This window comes from Culex pipiens, chromosome 2 (genome assembly GCF_016801865.2).
Source record: "Culex pipiens pallens isolate TS chromosome 2, TS_CPP_V2, whole genome shotgun sequence".
NCBI lineage: Eukaryota > Metazoa > Arthropoda > Insecta > Diptera > Culicidae > Culex > Culex pipiens.
The window spans coordinates 17,393,425-17,406,545 of NC_068938.1; the positions used below are offsets into that span (position 1 = coordinate 17,393,425).

General features: G+C 36.5%; 1 protein-coding gene across 1 annotated transcript in view; it reads left to right on the forward strand.

The window, feature by feature from the left end:
* The first annotated feature begins 1,509 nt into the window (after positions 1 to 1,509).
* Positions 1,510 to 13,121, forward strand: part of LOC120419469 (protein bowel) — a 67,104-nt gene continuing 55,492 nt past the window's right edge. The window contains exon 1 of the mRNA XM_039582155.2: positions 1,510 to 2,767. The gene's annotated coding sequence lies outside the window, so the exon portion shown is untranslated. The remainder of the gene's footprint in view (positions 2,768 to 13,121) is intronic.

Here is a 13,121-nt window from a genome sequence, read left to right on the forward strand (position 1 = left end):
CCCCAAAATTTCATTCGCCATCATGGACCGTTCCTCAAAATGATTATTTCCCCAAAATAATACATTTAACAGAGTTAATCTTTGGGACATGTTTATTTTTATTATTAAACAAAAATTAGGGTTATTAATAACAAAATTTGTTGAAATGAAAAATAAACCTTTCTTCTTTTTAACCTCCTTTTTAACACGATTTGAAGATTGAAAAGATTAAATTTCTGAAACGTTAGGGATTTAAAGACTAACAGATTTTTTAGATTTGCAAATTTCAATTTTAATTTTTTAATAGATTTTATAAATATTTAAAGTTTTCAAAACATGAAGATTTGAAGATTTGAAGATTTGAAGATTTGAAGATTTGAAGATTTGAAGATTTGAAGATTTGAAGATTTGAAGATTTGAAGATTTGATGATTTGAAGATTTGAAGATTTGAAGATTTGAAGATTTGAAGATTTAAAGATTTGAAGATTTGAAGATTTGAAGATTTGAAGATTTGATGATTTGAAGATTTGAAGATTTGAAGATTTGAAGATTTGAAGATTTGAAGATTTGAAGATTTGAAGATTTGAAGATTTGAAGATTTGAAGATTTGAAGATTTGAAGATTTGAAGATTTGAAGATTTGAAGATTTGAAGATTTGAAGATTTGAAGATTTGAAGATTTGAAGATTTGAAGATTTGAAGATTTGAAGATTTGAAGATTTGAAGATTTGAAGATTTGAAGATTTGATGATTTGAAGATTTGAAGATTTGAAGATTTGAAGATTTGAAGATTTGAAGATTTGAAGATTTGAAGATTTGAAGATTTGAAGATTTGAAGATTTGAAGATTTGAAGATTTGAAGATTTGAAGATTTGAAGATTTGAAGATTTGAAGATTTGAAGATTTGAAGATTTGAAGATTTGAAGATTTGAAGATTTGAAGATTTGAAGATTTGAAGATTTGAAGATTTGAAGATTTGAGGATTTGAAGATTTGAAGATTTGAAGATTTGAAGATTTGAAGCTTTCACAAAGAAGGCTAATTCTGTAGTAGACTGCACTTTTCTTTATTTAGTGAAAATAAGGTACTGAATTTTAAAATTAAAATTTATGTTATTTTCTAATCCTGAGTCAAGTACTTATCTGGGGTTTTTTTTTTGAAAAGGTCCAATAAACCAAATTTTCAGTTTTTGCTTTTTGGGTGTTTTTTAATACTCCTGACTCAAGGCGTTTTCAAAAGCACTCAAAAAGCAAAAACTGGAAATTTGGTTTATTGGACCTTTTAAAAAAAAAATCTCCAATTATTTCCTTTCTCTGATGCTGAACTATTTAATTTTTTTCACGGTGCACCTCTCACCAAGTGAAACCATACAGTAAAGGAAAAACACCACCAGAGAGAAACCCTAAGTTCAACCACTTGCACAACAACTCCAAAGAGAACGAGAGAACAACGCTCCTCTCTCCTGATATCGTGTGCGCTTCCTTTCAGCGCGCGCGATCAACTTGCCGCGCGGGTTGGCTCAGTCTGAGTGAGTTAACCGTACCGTAACGACGTGACACCTGTGCCGGTCTTGGTAGTGGACGCGAGTTTTGATTACCTTTTTTGCGCAAGTTTTAATTTGAGGAAGAGTGGGAAGGCTTTTCCGAAGGTTTTGTGAGAGTGATCATTGAGTGAGCTGAACATTTTTCAGTGGAGGAAAAATGTAGCGAATTTTCGGTGATAAAATGAGTTAAAATGATCAAAAAATCAAGTGATGATCAATCGCTCGATCAAGCGAGTGTCCAAGAGAATGGAACAAGTGGTGGAAGAAACCAAGATGGTGGCTTAAGCCGCCGAAGCTGATGCTGTGCGCGAGCCGAAAGAGTTTATCAGAGATTAAGCCCGTTGTGAGGTGAGCGCGAGGTAAAAACGAGGTTAAGGAAGCCATCGAGCGAGGGATTTTTCTGCTCTCGCGCTCTCTGCCTCGCGACCAGTGAAGGAATTTGATCGCAAATTTAAGTGAACCTGAGCAGCAAAAAAAAAAATATTGAGTGTAAAGTAACCAAATCGATGTGCTTAACCGCGATAATAAAAGTTTATCGCGCAAAATTGATGGAGTGAGCGGTGATGGTGGTCTAGAGCCATCCGAATCGGGCCCAGGATTAAAGGTTAAACGTGGAAGGGGTTTAGCCTGACCAGAAAAGGGGGGTAAATAAACCGACCGCAAAACGACTCGTAAAACGTCAACCCGAGTGTTTTTATTTTTGTGTCTACTCTGTGGTGGCCTGGGAAAAGCGCAGTGCAGTGATAAATTTTTGTTTTGGGCAAAAAATACATAATCATAAAACACAAAGTACACACACTCACACACACACTTGTACGCCAAACAAAACAAATAATCGTAAAACCCACCGTGTGCAAGTGAACGCAAAACAAGCGCAAATCTGGCTCAGGGTGTGCGAAATAATAAAGCAAAAAGAGTTGTTGTGTTTGTGCGCACTAAAACAAGTGCAAAAAAAAGGATCGAGTGCAAAATTAAATCATCCCCAATTTGGATTACAATTATTGGATTACGTGTGGTCCCGTCCAATTCCACAACCTCTGAGAGGTGCCAATCAAGTTGTAAGAGGTGTGCGTAGCCATATTTGGACTAATACACACGTTACGAACGCCGGCGGGCGTGTGATACACGCACTCAAACAGTTGCGCGTGTGTCACTAGGAGAAGGAAGGAGTTTGCAGAGCTCAGAGAATCGAGCTTGCCAGCCAGTTTGGGTTGGTCGAGGTTGCTGAAATTTAAAGCAAAATCAGGTAAGAATTAGATATAATATTAAAAATTTTGAAAATCAATCGTTGAGCCATCGAAAATTTTATTTTATGTTTTTCTCTCTCCTTTTTTCAAATTTTTCCCAAAATATCGGGATTCTAAAATAAAATTAAGTTTCGTTGAAAATACATATAAAATGATTGTTAACTATTCTGAATACATTTTAAATCGTTGAAATTCGTCTTTTCAATCAATAAGGGTTTTTATAATCTTTTTTACAAATTTTAAATGTTGGGCTCGAAGGTTTGAAAAAGAGAACGAGAAAAAATATTTTGATCAATTCTTTAATATTTAGCAATTTATAAGAAACCTGGAGTTTTTTTGGGCTAATAAACCAAATTTTCAGTTTTTGTTTTATGGGTGTTTTTAACACCCCTGACTCAAGCTTGATTTCTACTGAAAACAAAGCATTTTTTAACCTTTCTTTAAATACCGTTTTGTTTTTTTTTTCGCAATTTTAATCTCATGAAACAAAATTATGCTCAAAAAATAACATTTTTTGTTTTGTTTAACAACAAAAGTACAAAAATAGTTATAAAAATTGTTTTTTGCCTTCCTCACTGAGGTAAGGCTATAATCCTGCTCTGAAAATGAACTTTTTATTAAAAGCTCCTAGACCCACCTTCATGTGTACATATCGACTCAGAATCGAAAACTGAACAAATGTCTGTGTGTGTGTATGTGTGTGTGTATGTGTGTGTGTATGTATGTATGTGACCAAAATTCTCACTGAGTTTTCTCAGCACTGGCTGAACCGATTTTGATCGAACCAGTTGCATTCGACTTGGTTTAGGGTCCCATACATCGCTATTGAATTGTTTGAAGTTTCGATAAGTAGTTCAAAAGTTATGTATAAAAACGTGTTTTCGCAAATATCCGGATCTCAATTATATGCACGTAAACGATGTCCGGATCCATCATCCGACCCATCGTTGGTTAGGTAATTGAAAGGCCTTTCCAATGAGTCCAAAACATTGAAGATCTGGCAACCCTGTCTCGAGTTATTACCACATAAGTTATATCTGTGTTTTTTTCTGGAACTAAAAAAAGCTGAAATGTGTGTCCAAACCACTCATATTACCCATTTTTGGTAAAAAGTGAGGAAGGCATCAACCACATAGGTGGATTAGGTTAGTTTTTTTTATTTACATCTTGTTATCTGAAACGAATATGAATAAATTGGGTGTTTTAAAAACATTGTTTTTTTTTTAATTTTTTGTGTTGGTTTTGATTGTAATAAACGAAAAATCAGAAGTTAAGAATAAAGATTTTTTATTTAGTGAATTAAATTCCTCTAAAACTGCTGTCTGTACTTGGTTCAAAATTTTGATTTTAAGAAGTAATTTCTCAAAGAAAATCAAAATATAAGATTAAAACTTAAATGAGAAAGCTATAGCTGCCACCATGAATGGTGGAAACCAATATTGGTTTCAAGAAAAGAAAGAGATGCAGCAGTTTTCATTTGAACAAGCCATTGGCGTAACTTATAGATACATGTTACCAGTGTCAACTACTTGTCAGGTAGTGCAAAACACATTACACAATAATTCTCCATCGGCGCCCCACGTCCAACAATTCACGTGCCCAACGACGAGACCTATCCAGCCAGAAATCATAGTTTCTTCCACACCGCACGCACTAATGAGTTGTAAAGTTTACGACCCTGCGGGCACCGCCTTCCCGGTGCAGCCCACCTGAACGCCTGAAACCTCAAAATTACCCAAAAAATAAATTCCAACCCGAAAAAAGTAACAATATATTTAATAGAGCAATAAAATTTACCATAAAATTATATGAATTGAATTTGATTCGAAATGTATTCCCTCGCCGCGGCTGCGGTCTGGCGTCAGCTTCAGGTATGGTTCGGAGTGTGGCCCCTTCTTGCGGGTCACTCGACCGGAACGGAACCGCGGCTTCTGCCTGCTAGACGCATCGGGGAGGTCGTAAAAGCAAAGCCAGCAAACTTTTGCATGATGAATGTTGGTCGTCTTCTCTTCGAGACCTCCTCGCCGGGATTAAATTTATGACCGCGGACGCGGCTACCATGAAAACAACAACAACAGACTCAAGAGTTGAGGGGGTCTTCAGGGTTCGTTGAGTTCCTCGACGTCGCTGCGCGACTTAAGCCAGGGAGTTGAAGTCGGCGCATGTTTAATTCATTTCCGAGGTCCGTCAGCACTGATTTACGTCAGACTGGACCCTTTGGTGGACCGACCCCCTCTACAATGCTAATTGTAATTAATGGAAATAGTTAATTTCTAGTTTTGATATGATAAATTGGGCCAGCGCAAATCAGCGGCAGACCCCGTTACGTCCCATTAACAAGTGTGAACAAATCAGAGAATAACGATGTTTTCGGTAGCCTGATAGCCCGGGCGGACGAGCAACCTGCTGAGAGGTCGAGCTGAAGAAGACGGTTCGCGGAATTTTGGTCGCCGATGCGCGTTAATTGGACAACATCGTCGTCGCTGATGAGGACAAGTCGTGCGGCGTAAGCCTTTGAGTTTTTTTGAGTTGTCTTTTTTGCCAACTTTTTTTGTGGTCTTTTTTGTGTAGGCGGCATGCTGCCGGGAAATTTATTTATGATGGCGACTAATGAGCCAGCAGGCGTAAATTGCACGGAAAATGATGGATTAAGTCGGGACGGGACCCGCGAGAGCAGGAATTTCGGGGCGATGGATTAGCACGAATTAACGGGGTTTTGGAGGCTGATGAGTTTGGGATGAATTTTGTCCACTTTTAGCAAAACGTGACCCTGTTTTTTCACTTCAAATAAAGTAAAAAAAACTTTAATATTGGCAAAATCTTCAAATTATCATATTTTCAAATCTTCAAATCTTCAAATCTTCAAATCTTCAAATCTTCAAATCTTCAAATCTTCAAATCTTCAAATCTTCAAATCTTCAAATCTTCAAATCTTCAAATCTTCAAAACTTCAAATCTTCAAATCTTCAAATCTTCAAATCTTCAAATCTTCAAATCTTCAAATCTTCAAATCTTCAAATGTTCAATTTTTTAAATCTTAAACATTTATAACGACAGATTAAAAAATAAAACAAAACAGATGGCCCATTCAAGATCAACATGCTTTATGAACTGCAACTAAAAGCTAATTAATTCAAATGAACTGTAATTGAGTAAAAAATTGCTTCGTATTTGAATGATGGCTTCCGGGTCAGTAAATCTGAAGCCACAGACGTGTAACTCTGGTGGTGATGTTTATTTTTTTTCCATTTCACGCTCCAGGCCATAACCGTAAAACCAATATTGTAGTCCAACAACAATCGATACCCTGAATTTTATTTGTTTATTTTAATGTTTTCGATACCACATGGTTCTTCAACGCCAACGCCAACGGGAGGGGGCTGTAATTAACAACATCCCCCTTCCCCTTTAAACCTCAATTTAATTTCACCAAATGACACTGATCCACTTAAAGCGCCTCCATTCAAGTGAGTTAATGGAGTCACGCGGAGTGGTGGTTTGAACTTTTGAACCCGAAAATCAGCTGGAAATCTGAACGCGAGCTAAGCGACATCGCAGTTTATCGGTCGCAGCGCTTTGAGCTTTAGGCCGTTTAGAAGCTGCGGGAGGAGGGGGTTCTAGTGCGCCTCAAGTGGGTCATTACTTCGCTCGCTAGCATGACCGATCAGCTGTGGAGCGGGGACGAAGTTTTCTCAACAAGAAAAACATCTAAGAAATTTTCAATGTTGAAAGTCATAATCTTTAAAAAAAAAGGAAACAATTTGATTTTTTAAACGACAAAAACATGAAATTAAAGTTGTGATTTTTCTCAGTGTCCCAACTTTCACACAGATGCTAACCACACACGTGTGATAAGGACACACTGCTGAGCACTTTACCCAATATGTACAGCGCACACGTGTGCCAGCTAAGCTGCTGCATCCAATAGTGTTTGCTTATTATGCAAACTCGTTTTGGAATGGCTTTATGTGGGCAGCAGCTTTTGCCGGGGAGCACTTTCAGTGGCTCACCGAGAGAGGGGGGGCGATAAATAAATTAAAAGTGACACCTACGGGGCCACTAAACTGATTCTGGCACATGTACGAAATCTGCCACAGCTGAAATCCTTCCTAATTTGTTTGCAATTTGCAAAAAGTGTGTGCTGTTGGTGGCATTGACTAGATCATTAAAACTGGTTTGCACTTGAAAAGTGTCACAAGAATAAGACAATTAAATAGTATGGGTTGTAACAGAATTTTTGGGATTTTTTTTTAGATTTTTGTGTTTTTTGATTGGATGACCATAGATTCCTTGGGTCCAAATAAGCCATTTTGCATCATTGGTGTCCCCATACAAGTCTTCATTTGAATTTGGGGGCTGTACATAGAAAAATGCTATGCAGATATTCAAAAATATATATCTTGAGAAGGAATTTTTTAATGGATTTCGTCTCTTTTGCAACATTTTCAGGTTTTGATTTGATTTGAGAAAATCAAATTGTGTCGAAAGATTAATTAGAGTTTTTTTTCTTATTTTAATGTATATTAATAAAAGTTATGCTCCCAAAACAAGGATTTTTTAATTTTTTTGCAGGTTTTAATGGTTTCAATTAAAATTGTATATTTTGCGTCTGGGTTCAGGATAGTGCAAAGTCTAGTACCATAGTATTTTTTGGATGAAAATTTCGATAAATGTTCAGTTTTTTATTGCAATTTAACAACATGTTATCGATGAATGCCACCCTTGCAAAAGTATTTTCGGAAGGCTCTCAAATATGTTATTCTTAGTTAAAAAAATGAGAAATGACCTTGTAATTTAATGAAAATTTTTCTCATTGTCATCTAAATGACTCTGAATTTTCAACAGATGGTATCTAGGAACTATTCATTCAATTTGCAATGGAAAATAGGAAACTTTGCAAAATATTCTGCTTTTTTCAAAAAATAATATTAAGCAAAATATTTGATAATGGTTTAACATGTGCCTAATTTTTAACATTATAAATCAAACCAATTGTTTCCGACATATCGTCAGTAAAAAAAAGAAAAAAAATAAGAATAAGGGTTCACAAAATTTTAACAAAAAAAAAATGCACAAAATAATTCTCAGATTTTTTTTCGAGGTGCTTTTTAATTATAAAGAATTTTAAATTGTAAGAAAAAATCACATGAAAAATAAGCTAAGATTATATGAAACACATTTCCTGTATAAGAAAAATAAAAAAGTTGAATCATTTCAGTTGCAAATTAATCTGAAAGTTACCGATGTTTTTTCATCACATTTTTTTAAAATTATGTCTCTTTGCCATCCTTAAATTAAGCGAAATTGATGGCATTTAAGAAATTAAAAAATTAGAAAAACTGTTTTTCAAACTTTGTTTAACTGGAACAAGGTAACTTTATCAAAAATTCAGTTGATTCTGCACCTTAAACTGATTTCTATTTTATACATGCTTTTGTTGTTATAACACCATTATTTTGAAAGTTTTTTTCTTTACAAGAATTTGCACCAACCTGAAATCAAGCTCATTTGATAAAAAATAAAAAATAAATCAAAAAAAAGCTTGAAAACTTTTTTTTTGCACTCAGAATTTCCGTTTTTACAATCAAACGATCGGGATTTTTTCGAAAGTTATGAAAAAAATTAAAATACTTAAAGTTTTCACAAAATTAAGTATTTTTGAAAAAAATTATTTGATTATTTGATACCCATATTGTAAAAACAGATATTTTGATTTATTTTACAAAAATACGTAATTTTGTGAAAATTTTGAGTATTTTCAAAAATATTGTTATAACATTCGAAATGTATGAAAAATCCCGATTGTTTGATACCCACGTTGTAAAAACGGAAATTTTGAGTATTTTTTTCGAAAATACGTAGTTTTGTGAAAGTTTTGAGTATTTTCAAAAAATATTGTTATTGCATTTGAAATGCATGAAAAAATCCCGATCGTTTGATAAACACATTGTAAAAACAGAAATTTTGGAAAGTTTTTCAAAATCACGTAGTTTTGTGAAAATTTTGAGTGTTTTCAAAATATGTTGTTATTACATTCGAAATGTATAAAAAAATCCCGATCGTTTGATACCCATATTTTATAAAACTGAAAATTGGAGTATTTTTTCGAAAATTCGTAGTTTTGAGAAAATTTTGATCATTTTAAAAAAAGTTGTTATTACATTCGAAATGTATGAAAAAATCCTGATCGTTTGATACCCATATTGTAAACACTGAAATTTTGAGTATTTTTTTCAAAAATACGTAGTTTTGTGAAAATTTTGAGTGTTTTCAAAATATGTTGTTATTACATTCGAAATGTATAAAAAAATCTCAAGCGTTTGATACCCATATTGTAAAAACTGAAATTTTGAGTTTTTTTTTTAAATGCGTAATTTTTTAGAAAATTTTGAGTGATTTCAAAAAAAATATTTTACATTCGAAATGTATGCAAAAAAAAACAATCATTTGATACCCATAATAACAATAATTTAGAGTATTTTATCGAAAAACATTGTATTTTTAAAATCCTGTAAAAATACGTATTTTTGTGAAAATTTTCATGAAATTATAATTTTAATGGATAGCTGACATCATCCCGATTCCAAAACACTATAATATTTTGATGTTTGCATGATTTTTCATACGATTAAAGCCAATGTCTCCCATATAGCCAAAATCCCATAAGCTCTGTGATTCAGTTAAGCACTGGGCCGTGCTTAACCGAGACAGCTGAACGGTGCAAAACCGGGGCAGTGCAAAACCGAGGCATGACTGTATATTCATGTTATATTTGTTAACGTAGACGGATGAACAGTTTTGCAAAATATATATTTTTAATTATTCTTCTTAAGAGGCAGTTTCTGCAGATTTGGCTCGATTTGTTTGAGAGTATTTTAAAAATATCAATTTTGAACAGCAATTTGCAAAGGCTATGAGACAAATCCCGCATCTTTATAGAACATTTCGAAGTGCTTCAAAAAACCTTTCAAATGTCACTAAGAAAAGTGAAGCTGATATTGTTTTACGAAAATGTGAGGAATTTAAAGATTTTTTATGTTTTTTTTTTGTCTCAAACTTCAAACTTGTCGCAGAGGGCTCATATTTGGCATTAGTTCATCTCATGTATAGACAAACAAACCTGCGCCTCGATACGACCGAACAAACCGAGCAGAATCTACAAATACTGCCTCTTAAACCTTCCAATTTAACACCTTCCAAATCTGCACAATTTTTTGCTGTGGCTCATATTTGGCATGAGTTTATCTCATGTAAAGATAAACAAACGACACACTGGGGAAAAACTCGCTCTTAAGCCTCAGACTAGCCTAAAGTCTGTGAAAGTGGGTCTACTGAGCTTTTACAACCAAAGGTTATGTCGGGTCAGTCGAAAACCATTTACTTGCAGGTTGAATAGCCCATTCTCAACGTTACTCACTGTTCAACGTTTTACGAGTCTTGCACAACAGCCTCATTCTTATACTTTCCACACCACTAACATTAGTCCTACTACCAGAAGGCACCAGAAACGATAAAACCGCGAGCATTTGAACCTCGTAAACGCGCTAATTTGATGGTTTTCGGAAATAATCCACTGAACTCAACTTCTGAACAACTGCTGGAAAAGCCCCGTGCGGATTTAATTTATTGACCCCGCTTGGCTAGTACGCACCAGTGTCCGAAAGGGCCCCTCTGAACAGCACCAATTTTGTTGTTGTTAGTCTGTGAGGAGTTAACCAACCAGCAGCACCACCACCAAACAGTCAAACAGCAACCGGTAACAAACGATCAAAATGTTTCAGAAGTGAACAGTATAATTTTTATAATTTTACGATGTCGTAAAAATTAAAGTAGGAAGGAGCGAACCAAAGCGAACAACATTTCTCGACTTCTTTGAGTCTTCATAGAGCTGGGCCTCGAAACTAGCCCAGACCAGTTTCGGGAGGGTGTGAGGGGGAAAGGGAGGTGAGTCATAAAAATATGGGCTTTCCGAAGTTGGACGTGTTGAGAGTGCGAGAAAAGCTTCGCGCGCCAGAGTCCAATAATTATGGGTCTTCCTTCGCCGGCTAAGCCCACCAAGTTCAGCTGTGCGCGCTTTGTTTGCGCTAGATAAAGGTGGGTGGGTGATTTTATGGCTTGGTTTGGTTTTTTGTTAGGTTTAAGGGAAACGAAATCAGTGTGTACTTTGGGGCTAGTTCGAGGCGAGAGGAAAGTGATTTAAATGGGCAATTGAAGTTTGTTATCGTGATGGACGAGTTTGACGGCTTGTTGAGCAAGGGAATCAGATTTGAGGGAGATTTGCATTAATGCTCAAACTCAAACTCCTGGGCATTAATATCCAACACTCGATTTGAGAAATTGAAATAAGTAAAGGTTTACTCATTCCAAGTTCTTCAATCGGAGGTGGTCAACACTCCAAGTTCATCACCCATTAAGCCACTCGGGAAGCCTCTACGACTCCCCACCTAGCCGAGCCTAGCCCACAAAAGTGTAACAGTAAAAGCCTTTTCCTGCTAGCCATCGTTTTTGTAGAGCTTCTCTCGAACCTCACCGTAGTCGCAGCCGACGAAAGTCGTTCAGCTTCATTTGCGTTCCTCGACCACAAACCTCTCTTTGGGTTTCTTTATCTGAGGTTTGATCTACGGACGTAGTGGAGTCTCCCCCGTTCAAATGAACCTCCGCGACGAGGGTGTTTGCTGGACACAAAAGAGAAGCCCTCACCTGACCCTGCCTTTCTTCGTCAGAAGAAAGGAAGAGGGTTGGTGGGGGGAGGCACTCTCCAGCATACCAATCAAGCAGTAATAAATTGAAAAATGTTAAGATAACAATCAGTTTTATTTTCTTCATATCGGACTGATGCTGGGGCCCTGGAGTCTCTCCGGCGAAACCAGTTCCTCAGCATAACAAAGTGTGTTGCTTGGGTGAAGCGTCCAGACAGCGCGAGAAGGTGAAGAATCTCAACCGAGGTCCAAACGAGAGTTGGTTATCGCGGCAGCTTGATCTTTTTTGGTTGGCTTCTCTCGGCAGCTGTCTTCCCGATACACTATCAGTTGAAGAGGTTTCGGAGATCTTTTCAACGGAGTTTTGAGGGGTTTGTTTCTTGCTTTTAAGATACTTTGGTTGAAAATATGGGACTATGTCAGGTTTGTAACTTAAAAAACTTCTTGTGCAACTTGTTTTGCACAAGTGCAACAAATGTAACCTTTGTGCAACATCGCTTTTGACTTTAATTTTTGTTGATTTTTATAAAAAAGGTAATTTTAAGGTTTAGTATGTTGAAAACCAAAAAAAAATACACCTTAACACGGGCTTGCAACTTTTGCAACTCTTGTGCAACATCTTTCAATTTTATTCGCCGTTTGTCCTCGACCAGTTCCGTTTCGAAAATTTGCCTATCCGCCATCAAGTTAAACCGTCATCTGATTGAACGACCCCAATCTGGTAGCCGTGGTCCAACTATCTAATCTACCCCTCAAAAATCAAACCAATTCCATTTCAAATCAACGCGTATCGCCCACCAGCAACAAAACGGCCAAAACATGGCCGCTGCCGAATCAGGTGATTCAGGAAACGCTCAACTAAATTAATCCAATTCATTGAATAAGCCACTGCTGGGGCTGCTGTTTTTGTTTTGATTTCGTCTCCACCTCGTCAAAAAAAACTAGTCACCTCCCCGAACTCGCGCGCGCTCTCGAAAAAACCCGCGGCCATAAAAATGTTCGCCAAACTCTTTTTTTTCTCAGGTGCGACCCAAACATCCCAAATCATCGTAAAAGTCGTGCCACATTACGGTACGGGCTACAGACCGTCATGTCCCCCCACCGTGGATGAAATTTTTATATTTCTCTCAAATTCATTATAAATTCGCAGACCTGCGAGTGGTCACAGCACGATCTGGCACCTCTTTCGGAGGATGACAAAAAAAAGCGACGAACCCCGCTTGTTTGGACAGAGGTGAAAAGGATCGGTTTGATTGCGAGGCGGCGATCAGGGGTGAAAATTTTGGTTCGCGATGCAAAGTTGTTTGCTCGCTTAACAGTTTTGTGAGGTTGAAACCAACGACGAACCTCTTTGGATGTAAGAGGTGGCAATGATTCATTTGCATAGCGATGAGATTAAATCAGTTTGCATCGCGAGGTAAAATGATCAACGTTGTTGAGGTGAAGCCGTTGATCATTTTCGAAGGAAATTAATCATCTCTATAAAATATTCTGTATTAAATTCAATTTAACGAATTTCAGCACCAAAAGGAATCAGCAGGTGCCGGTTGTTGCCTTCTTGAAGCCACTGAAAGAATTTTTGATCTAGTTCAATTGTGCTTCAAATTTATATAATTTTGTGGGACAGTCATTGACGTTCTAGTTGGCAATCATT